Consider the following 11,235-nt stretch of genomic DNA (forward strand, 5'->3'; position numbering starts at 1 on the left):
TTTTAATTTAAAAGAAAAAGTTCGAAAACATGTTTATTCTGACTTAGAAGGAGAAATGCATTGGAGTACGGATGTGTATCATGCATCAGAATTTAAATATAGTAATGTCCATATCTTACCAAAAACAAGTCATTAATGGATTTTATCAGGAAAATCAGACAGATCCGCTTCAGTCTCTTTTTCAACCCGAAAAGATCAAGATCAATTGAACATTCATTATCTTTCTACAGGAGAAAGGAGATATTTGTAACCATTTAGCAAGTAATAATAAAGTAAGACATAATTTGTTTCGTTTCACTCCTTCTGAAAAAAAAGAAAGAAGGATTTCAGATTATTCAAAAAATAATCAAATCCTATGTAAAGATCATTGTCATTTTACACATCCTGCTATTTTTCACGATACTACGGATTTATTAGCAAAGAGGCGGAGAAATCGATTCATTATTCCATTTCAATTCCAATCGATTCAAGAACGAGACAAAGCACTAATGTTAGATTCCAGTATCTCGATTGAAATACCAATCCATGGTATTTTTCGTAGAAATAGTATTTTTGCTTATTTCGATGATCCTCAATACCGAACACAGAGCTCGGGTATTACTAAATATAGGACTATTGATATAAATAACATTTTTAAAAAAGAGGATTTTTTAATCGAGTATCCAGGAATTCAAGAATTTAAGACAAAATACCAAATTAAAGTAGATCAATTTTTTTTCATTCCCGAAGAAGTGTATATTTTACCAGAATTTTCTTCCATAATGGTACGGAACAATAGTATTATTGAAGTAGATACACACAATCACTGTAAATATAAGAAGTCAAGTAAGCGGGTTGGTTCGATTGGAGAAGAAAAAAAAAAAGATTCAATTAAAAATATTTTCCGGGAATATCTATTTTCCCGGAGAAATGGATAAGATATCCCGGCACAGTGCCATGTTGATACCACCGAGAACGGTAAAAAAAAATTCAAAAGGATCAAAAAAAAAAAATGAAAAATGGATCTATGCTCAATGGATCACAATTATGAAAAAAAAGTATTTTGTTTTGGTTCGACCGGTCATTTTATATGAAATAGAAGATAGGATCAATTAAATCCAATTTTTTTCCCAAGATATGTTACAAGAAAGAGATAATTTGGAACTTCAAACTTATTCATTATATTCTTTCTGGAAATGGAAAATCAATTCGGGGAATTTCTAATTCTAATACAAGTATTCAATTAGTTCGGACTTGTTTAGTCTTAAATTGGGATCAAGACAAAAAATTGTCTTCTATCGAAAAAGGGCATGCTTCTTTGTTGAACTAAGTATAAAAGGTTTGGTTAGATATTTCTTAAAAATGGACTTAGGAAAATCCCATATTTCATATATAAGAAAAAGGAAAGATCCGCTCGGTTCAAGATTTATCTTGGATAATGAGTCGGACTCGGACCAACATCAATCCATTTTTTTTTATAGATCCGAGGGAAAAAGTTCAACAATCACTTAGTCAAAATCATGGAACTATTCATATGTTGTTGAATAGAAATGAGAAATGCCGATCTTTAATAATTTTGTCATCATCGAATTGTTTTCAAATACGATCATTCCACGATGGAAAATATTACAATGGGATAAAAGAAGAAATAAATCCAATTCAAAGAGATCCTCTGATTCCAATTCAAAATTCGTTAGGTCCTTTAGGAATAGCCCTTCAAGTTGCCCATTTTTTATTTTTACCTTTTAATTACTAATAATCAGATCTCGATAAATAAAAACGGGCAACTTGACAAATTAAAAGAAACTTTTCAAGTATTAAAATATTATTTAATAGACGAAAACGAGATCATTTATAAATCTGATCTATCTAGTAACATCCTTTTAAATCCATTCTATTTGAATTGGCATTTTTTCCATCATAATTATTGTGAAAAAAAAACGTTTCCCATAATAAGTCTTGGTCAATTTATTTGCGAAAATGTATGTATAGTTCAAACGAAAAATGAACCACACCTTAAATCGGGTCAAATTCTAACTGTTCAAAATGGATTCTGTAGGAATAAGATCGGCTAAACCTTATTTGGCGACTCCTGGAACAACTGTTCATGGTCATTATGGAGAAATACTTTCTGAAGGAGATATATTAGTTACATTTATATATCAAAAATCGAGATCAGGTGATATAACACAAGGTCTTCCAAAAGTAGAACAGGTATTGGAAGTTCGTTCGATTGATTCAATATCCATAAACCTAGAAAAGAGAGTGGATACTTGGAATGGGCGTATAACAAGAATTCTTGGCATTCCTTGGGGATTCTTCATTAGTGCTGAGCTAACTATAGCGCAAAGTCGTATTTCTTTGGTTAATCAAATTCAAAAAGTTTATCGATCCCAGGGAGTTCACATTCATAATAGACATATAGAAATTATTGTGCGTCAAATAACATCAAAAGTATTGGTTTCAGAAGATGAATGTCTAATGTTTTTTTGCCTGGCGAACTAATTGGATTGTTGCGGGCCGAACGAGCTGGGCGTTCCTTAGAAGAGTCGATCTGCTATCGAGTTCTATTATTGGGGATAACAAAAACATCTTTGAATACTCAAAGTTTCATATCTGAAGCAAGTTTTCAAGAAACTGCTAGAGTTTTATCAAAAGCCGCTCTCCGGGGTCGCATAGATTGGTTGAAAGGTCTGAAAGAGAACGTTGTTTTTAGGGGGAATGATGCCAGTTGGTACTGGATTCAAAAGAATAATATACCGTTCAAAGCAAAGGCAATATAACAAGATTACCCCGGAAACAAAAAAAAAGAATTTATGTGATACATCAAAATAATCTAGGATTTAAGAATTCCTAAAATAATGATTCTTAAGGTCGTATTCATCTCCGGTCACTTTATTTTGTATATATTTTGTATAATAAAAGAAACATAATAAATAAACGAATCATATTCAATGAAATAGAAAAAATGGCCCGATCTTTTTTTTATCAACGGCAAATTTTCAGTAGAAGAGAAGGTTCCTTCGGAACACTTATTTTTTTCTATTTCAGTATACTGGGTCTCTTTCTTTCATTTCAAAAATTGATCTAATTTCTATTTGGAAATGAAAGAAAAGTGTGGGGATAATTATAAATGACAAAAAGATATTGGAACATAATTTTGGAAGAGATGATGGAAGCTGGTGTACATTTTGGCCACGGTACTAGAAAATGGAATCCTAAAATGTCACCTTATATTTCTGCAAAGCGTAAGGGTATTCATATTACAAATCTTATTAGAACTGCTCGGTTTTTATCAGAATCTTGTGATTTAGTTTTTGATGCAGCAAGTGGGGAAAACAATTCTTAATTGTTGGTACAAAAAAAAAAAGCAGCTGATTCAGTAGCGCGGGCTGCAATAAGAGCTCGGTGTCATTATGTTAATAAAAAATGGCTCGGCGGTATGTTAACGAATTGGTATACTACAAAAACACGACTTCAAAAGTTCAGGGACTTGAGAATGCAACAAAAGACGGGGAGATTTCATAGTTTTTCCAAAAAAAGATGCCGCTATATTGAAGAGACAATTAGCTCAATTGGAAACATATCTTGGCGGCATTAAATATATGAAGGGCTTACCAGATATTGTAATAATCGTCGATCAACAAGAAGAATATACGGCTCTTCGAGAATGTATAACTTTGGAAATTCCAACAATTTGTTTAATTGATACAAATAGTGACCCGGACCTCGCTGATATTTCAATTCCAGCTAATGATGATGCTATAGCCTCAATTCGATTAATTCTTAACAAATTAGTTTTTGCAATTTGTGAGGGTCGGTCTAGATATATACGAAATTCTTGATTAATAATAAGATAAAAAATTCTTGAATTTGCTTCGAGGGGTTCATAGATTTATGGAATCGCTTACTATACTAGTAAGAAATTGCACAAAAATGAAAATAGAAAACAAACAAAAATTTTATGTAATTAGTATCGGTATTCAAAATCAAAAATGAAAGTAGACAAATCAAAAAGGGAAAGGAGATGTTTGAATAAAAATAATTCCCTTTTTTCAACTTCTTTTTTTAGAGGACAGGACAATATGAATGTTTTATTATGCTCTATCAACACATTAAAAAGATTATACGATATATCTGCTGTGGAAGTAGGTCAACATTTCTATTGGCAAATAGGGGGTTTCCTAGTACATGCCCAAGTACTTATTACTTCTTGGGTTGTAATTGCTATCTTATTGGTTTCAGCCATTCTAGTTATTCGAAAATCTGCAAACCATTCCCACTTTCGGTCAGAATTTATTTGAATATGTTCTTGAATTCATTCGAGACGTGAGCAAAACTCAGATTGGAGAAGAATATGGTCCGTGGGTTCCTTTTATTGGAACTTTGTTTCTATTTTATTTTTGTTTCTAATGGTCAGGGGCTCTTTTACCTTGGAAAATCATCCAATTACCTCATGGGGAGTTAGCTGCACCCACAAATGATAAATACTACCGTTGCATTAGCTTTACTTACATCAGTTGCATATTTCTATGCGGGTCTTTCAAAAAAGGATTAGCTTATTTTAGTAAATACATCCAACCAACTCCAATCCTTTTACCGATTAACATATTAGAAGATTTCACAAAACCCTTATCCCTTAGTTTTCGACTTTTCGGAAATATATTAGCTGATGAATTAGTAGTTGTTGTTCTTGTTTCTTTAGTACCTTTAGTAGTTCCTATACCTGTCATGTTCCTTGGATTATTCACAAGCGGTATTCAAGCTCTCATTTTTGCTACTTTAGCTGCGGCTTATATAGGTGAATCCATTGAAGGCCATCATTGACTAGTTTTCCTCAAAAATAGTCTTTTTTGTTTAGCTTGCCACACATATATTGTGGCTCAATAGAATCTACAAAATAAACATCTATCTATAGATATATAGATAGATATAGATAGATCTATTCGATTAGTATATATTAGTTTGGATATTCAAAAAACATGAATAGCTAGAATTAGAATTCTGTATGATATTTACGTTTACAATGTGTGATAAAAAGATACTATATAGAATGTTAGTAGATTCTCGTTTGATTCACATTTAATTCAACAATTGATCAAAAGATAATTAAAAACATTAGATCACCCAATTTCCTATATTTCTTTGAAACATTAATGAAATCGAATGAATTTATTTAGATTGATTGTATCCATATGGGATAAGAGAATAAGGAAAAGAGGGAAGGGGAGCTTAAAAAAAAACATGATAAAAAAAATAGAAGTGAGGGGATCAGTCAAGGTTTTTTAGGTTTCAAAGAATGAATTTCAATTTCGATTGAATCTAAAACACAAAGAAAATTAGTTTACAGCATAGAAGAAACCTATGTATATGTGATATGATATTATAGATGAACTAGTTTTATATGAACTAACCATATATCTGAAATAACTAATCTTTTCTATATAAAAAAGGCCTCGCTATTACTGTCAATTTCTATAGGGATAGAAAAGCAAAGTCCTTGCGTTCAGCTCTAATTGTGAATTGAAAATTAAAAAACTAAAGAAATTGTATAAAAAAACGAAGAATTCAAAGAATGATTCCAAAATTAAGGTAAGAGAAGAACAAAGATTATACAGATTCACCCCCCAAAACTATGTAGTTCGAGACGAAAAAAGAAATCTCGAAGTAATTCGTTTAATAACTATTATTTTCAATTTTTAATTCTTATTTTTTATTAATTACTTTAACTGAAAAAGTCTTGGTAATTGAAAAATGAAGTCAGAATTTATTAGTCGATTATATCATTAACTATTTCTTTCTTTTATATGTAGGTTACGAGGAAATTCTCATGAATCCAATTATTTCTGCCGCTTCTGTTATTGCTGCTGGATTGGCCGTAGGGCTTGCTTCTATTGGACCTGGGGTTGGTCAAGGCACTGCCGCATGGCAAGCTGTAGAGGGGATTGCACGACAACCAGAGGCAGAGGGAAAAATACGGGGTACTTTATTACTTAGTCTGGCTTTTATGGAAGCTTTAACATTTACGGGCTGGTTGTAGCATTAGCACTTTTATTTGCTAATCCTTTTGTTTAATCCTAAAAAGATAAAAATACATATGTGGACTTCCTTTTTCGAATTATATTAATAATTCACTCCTACAATTCTTTATCTGTTCGGATAAGAACACAGGAGAAGGACTAATTGAAAGGTATTCACATACTTATTCACCCTCTTTCTTCTTTTTGTTTAGTCCAATGAACCCCTCTTTTATTTTATTTCTTTTAAGATAATTTTTTGAAAGTGTTCAAACTAGATAGATTTTGCAATTGATAAAAGAACTGGTATCTAATTCTAAGAAGTATCATTCTTTTAGGGAATCTTCCAATTGATTGACCAATCCAAATTATATCAAATTCTATAATTATATATTCCAATTAGATTATTATATTATCTATCTAATAGGAATATTAGAAAGATAATTAGTCTATTCATAAGAGGAGATGAGATCATATGAAAAAATATAACCGATTCTTTCCTTTGTTTGGGCTCCTGCCATCCGCCGGAAGTTTCGTGTTTAATACCGATATTTTAGCAACAAATCCAATAAATCTTAGTGTAGTGTTAGGTCTACTGGTTTATTTTGGAAAGGGAGTGTGTGCGAGTTGTTTATTTCAAAGAATAAATTGGATTTAACCAAACTGCACTTTTTAGTTTAGTTAGAATTAAGAAAATGTGCAGAATCCCGCGAATTACTTCTGAATTCATTTTCTTTTTTGAATAAATTAAGAAAAATCTTAAAGAACCATAGCATTTCGCGCTTTATTGGTAATCCACTTTGATTCTCTATTTACCAAAAATTTTGGACTATTACCATGGTTAAAAAGAGTTTGAAGTCTATACGCAGTGTAGTACTCTTTCTACCGCTATATTAATACAGAAAGGAAACGGTTTCAAAAAAATTATTCGATTTTTTTTCGATATAAAACACTCATGTCGATAAAAAAAATGGCTTGAATCCTATTTATGGCGAGAAATAAAAAACGGGTGAATTTAAACCTCCCCTTTGTACGATGCGTAATCGATGGATGACCTATGTATAAATTCAAAAGAAGTCTTTGGATTTGAATAAAAAAACAACTTTGTTGACATATATTTGTTTTGGTCAAAAGAGTCCTCCGAATATTCTAGTCTTATATTGGTAATTGTTTTCACTTTGAATAGAGAAGAGAGGATAGGCTCATTACATAAAAAATTGGTAAATTTCCGATAAGTAATTGAGTGTGAGAGCCAAATGAATCGAAAGATTCATGTTTGGTTCGGGAAGAGATCATAGACATTTTGAAATGGATGGAAAGAGAGTCTACTTTCATTACGTGATTTATTAGATAATCCGAAAACAGAAAATCTGGAGAACTAATTCGAAACTCAGAAGAATTACAGGAAAACGCCATTGAACAGCTCGAAAAAGCCCAGGCCCGCTTAAGGAAAGTTGAAACAGAAGACAGATCTGTTTCGGGGTGAATGGCTATTCTGAGATCAAACGAGAAAAATTGAATTTAATTAATTCAATTTATACGACTTTGGAACAATTAGAAAATTACAAAAACGAAGCTATTGATTTTGAACAACAAAGAGTTATTAATCAAGTTCGACAGCGGGTTTTACAACAAGCCTTACAGGGAGCTCTAGGAACTCTAAATAGTTGCTTGAACAACGAGTTACATTTACGTACTGTTAGTGCTAATATTGGCATGTTTGGGATGATGAAATAAAAAATAACTGATTAGGCTTTCTATTATAAAATAGAGTATAGGCATCATTTTTTTCTTATAAAAATAAATTTAAGATATTTTCATGGTAACCATTCGTGCAGATGAAATTAGTAAAATTATCCGTGAACGCATTGAGCAATATAATACAGAAGTAAAAATTGTAAATACTGGTACCCGTACTTCAAGTAGTCGATGGTATTGCTCGTATTTATGGTCTTGATGAAGTAATGGCGGGTGAATTGGTGGAATTTGAAGAAGGTACTATAGGCATTGCTTTGAATTTGGAATCAAAAAATGTTGGTGTTGTATTAATGGGTGATGGTTTGCTGATACAAGAGGGAAGTTCAGTAAAAGCAACAGGAAGAATTGCTCAGATACCTGTAAGTGAAGCTTATTTGAGTCGTGTTATAAATGCCCTGGCTAAACCAATTGACGGTCGAGGAGAAATTTCAGCTTCGGAATCTCGATTAATAGAATCTCCCGCTCCCGGTATTATTCAAGACGTTCGGTATATGAGCCTCTCCAAACAGGACTTATTGCTATTGATTCGATGATCCCCATAGGACGGGGCCAGCGAGAATTAATTATTGGAGATAGACAAACAGGTAAAACAGCAGTAGCCACAGATACAATTCTCAATCAACAGGGACAAAATGTAATATGTGTTTATGTAGCTGTTGGTCAAAAAAGCATCTTCTGTGGCTCAAGTGGTGACTACCTTACAAGAAGAGGAGCAATGGAATACACTATTGTAGTAGCTGAAACAGCGGATTCTCCAGCTACATTACAATACCTCGCGCCTTATACAGGAGCAGCTCTGGCTGAATATTTTATGTACCGTGAACGTCACACTTTAATCATTTATGACGATCTCTCCAAACAAGCACAGGCTTATCGGCAAATGTCTCTTCTATTACGAAGACCACCAGGTCGCGAAGCTTATCCAGGGGATGTTTTTTATTTACATTCGCGTCTTTTGGAAAGAGCCGCTAAATTAAGTTCTCAGTTAGGCGAAGGAAGTATGACTGCTTTACCCAATAGTTGAAATCTCAATCGGGAGATGTTTCAGCTTATATTCCTACGAATGTAATTTTCCATTACAGATGGCCAAATATTCTTATCGGCCGATCTATTCAATGCTGGAATAAGACCCGCTATTAATGTTGGTATTTCAGTTTCCAGAGTTGGATCGGCGGCTCAAATCAAAGCCATGAAACAAGTAGCTGGTAAATTAAAATTGGAATTAGCACAATTCGCAGAATTAGAAGCTTTTGCACAATTCGCTTCTGATCTAGATAAAGCTACTCAAAATCAATTAGCAAGAGGTCAACGATTGCGCGAGTTGCTTAAACAATCCCAATCAGCTCCTCTTACTGTGGAAGAACAGATAGTAACTATTTATACCGAACGAATGGTTATCTTGATTCATTAGAAATTGGACAGGTAAGGAAATTTCTTGTTGAGTTACGTGCTTACTTAAAGACGAATAAACCTCAATTCAAAGAAATCATATATTCTACCCAAGACATTCACTGGGGAAGCAGAAGCCCTTTTAAAGGACGCTATTAAAGAACAGATGGAACTCTTTTTATTCCAGGAACAAGTAGAAAAAAATTGATGAATCATTAAATAATTATGTAATTCAATTTTCCAATTTTATAATTAGTATCTTTTAATATGTTTTTATTTCATTTGAATATTTATATATAATGAATTCGAATCAAAATGTAATAAATCAAAAAAAATAGAAGGACAAGGTTGAAATTAGATATGCAAACAACTTGCGTCCAATAGGATTTGAACCTATACCTAAGGTTTAGAAGACCTCTGTCCTATCCATTAGACAATGGACGCTTCTATTTTATATTTGATTCTTTAACCTTTTTAACTAAACCTTATTAAAAAGATTAAAGAATCAAACAAATATAAAGAATTCTAGAAATTATAAAAATAAAATAAATCAAATATTTAGAATAAAAGAAAAAAAAAATAAAAAAGATAAATCAATTGAATATAATTGAATATATATAACTAAAACTAAATTAAGAAATGAAAATGAAGAATTGACAAATTCTTTAAGAATTCTAGATTCATTCTCGAAGAAAAAAGATAGATTTAAATAGAATAAAATAGAAGCGGGTAGCGGGAATCGAACCCGCATCGTTAGCTTGGAAGGCTAAGGGTTATAGTCGACGTTGATTCATCATTTTGATTTAACGTCTCTAATTCAAAACTGAACGTGAAACTTTTGTTTCATTCGGCTCCTTTACGGAATGAAGAGATGGACAATAAAAAAAATTGACCCATAACATCTATGTCAGCCTTTTTGTATGAATAGGGTTTCAAATATCTTGCTTTTTAGATGATCCCTCTAGAAGAGCAATTTTCTAACAATCTATGTTTTTTTTCTAGTTACTTCGTTCTCTATTTCTATTTCAGAAAATCTTTAGGAAAAGAAGAAAATTTCCGTCGAGCTAAAAAAATGTCGATGTCTCTAGTAAACTAAAAGAATCGTTTAATAGCTATTTTGCTTCAATTTTTACTATGCAAAAAAATGGAAGATTTAGTTACGATTAGAAAGAAACTTTGTATATTTCTCTCCATAGATCCTTTAGTAATACTCAAAAAATTCGGATTATAGATCCAATTCCAAAAACTTATGTTTCATAATTTTAAAACTCAATTGTCAAATTCGATTTGATTCTTCTTGTATACAAATTACAATAATGTATATTATACCGCAAATAATCATCGAGGGGTATAAAGGAGTCCCTTTAAGTAAAAAATAAAGTTTTTGATCGGCATATGAATCAAATGGGGGATCCCTTAACTTTTGGGGGGGTCCTTGAAACGAATCGCACTTTTACCACTAAACTATACCCGCTACAATATCATTATTGTATCTTTTGTTGAACAAAGCAATCAGACAAAATAAAGAAATGGGAGGCATAATATTCTAATAAGTCGAGTATTGACATGTTTCATTAGAGAATCTTCTAATGAAATTTGAAAAACGGGATAATTTTCATTTTTTTATTTTGCTGAAGGTTATATATATATACAATTTACGTTACCAGAAAAAAGAGAGGGAGTAAGAAAAGAGAACATTTTTATATTATCTTATTTTGGTTTTATCTCATAGGAATCTATCCGTATCTCTTATTTTTTTTTTAATTACAAATATTTTTACAAATATTTTTTTTTCGAATAAAATATATTCAAATAAAGAATTTTTCTTCAATATTCATGGGAATAAAAGAAAAAGAGCCCGACTAGGTACTGGCCGGGCTCATTGGCTGTATAAAAAGAAAAAAAGAAAACTAAAATATATAGAATAATAAAAAAAAGATAGATAAGATAAAAAAGAATAAAAAAAAAGCAAGTCTCTTTTTTTTTTAAGCTCCCTTTTTGTCTTCTTGTTTATGTGATATAACATAAACAAAGTAATTCTTTTTTTTTTCAATTGGGGAGAGATGGCTGAGTGGACTATAGCGTCGGATTG

At 31.8% G+C, this 11,235-nt stretch overlaps 1 non-coding gene across 1 annotated transcript; it reads right to left on the reverse strand.

The window, feature by feature from the left end:
• Positions 1-9,515: 9,515 nt before the first annotated feature.
• On the reverse strand, positions 9,516-9,587 carry TRNAR-UCU (transfer RNA arginine (anticodon UCU)). Its single transcript has one exon. It is a non-coding gene; the product is annotated as a tRNA-Arg (tRNA).
• Between the last annotated feature and the right edge of the window lie 1,648 nt (positions 9,588-11,235).

The sequence above is a fragment of the Vigna unguiculata genome, unplaced genomic scaffold (genome assembly GCF_037176805.1).
Source record: "Vigna unguiculata cultivar grain cowpea cultivar isolate G323 ecotype 2 unplaced genomic scaffold, ASM3717680v1 ptg000462l, whole genome shotgun sequence".
Taxonomy (NCBI): domain Eukaryota; kingdom Viridiplantae; phylum Streptophyta; class Magnoliopsida; order Fabales; family Fabaceae; genus Vigna; species Vigna unguiculata.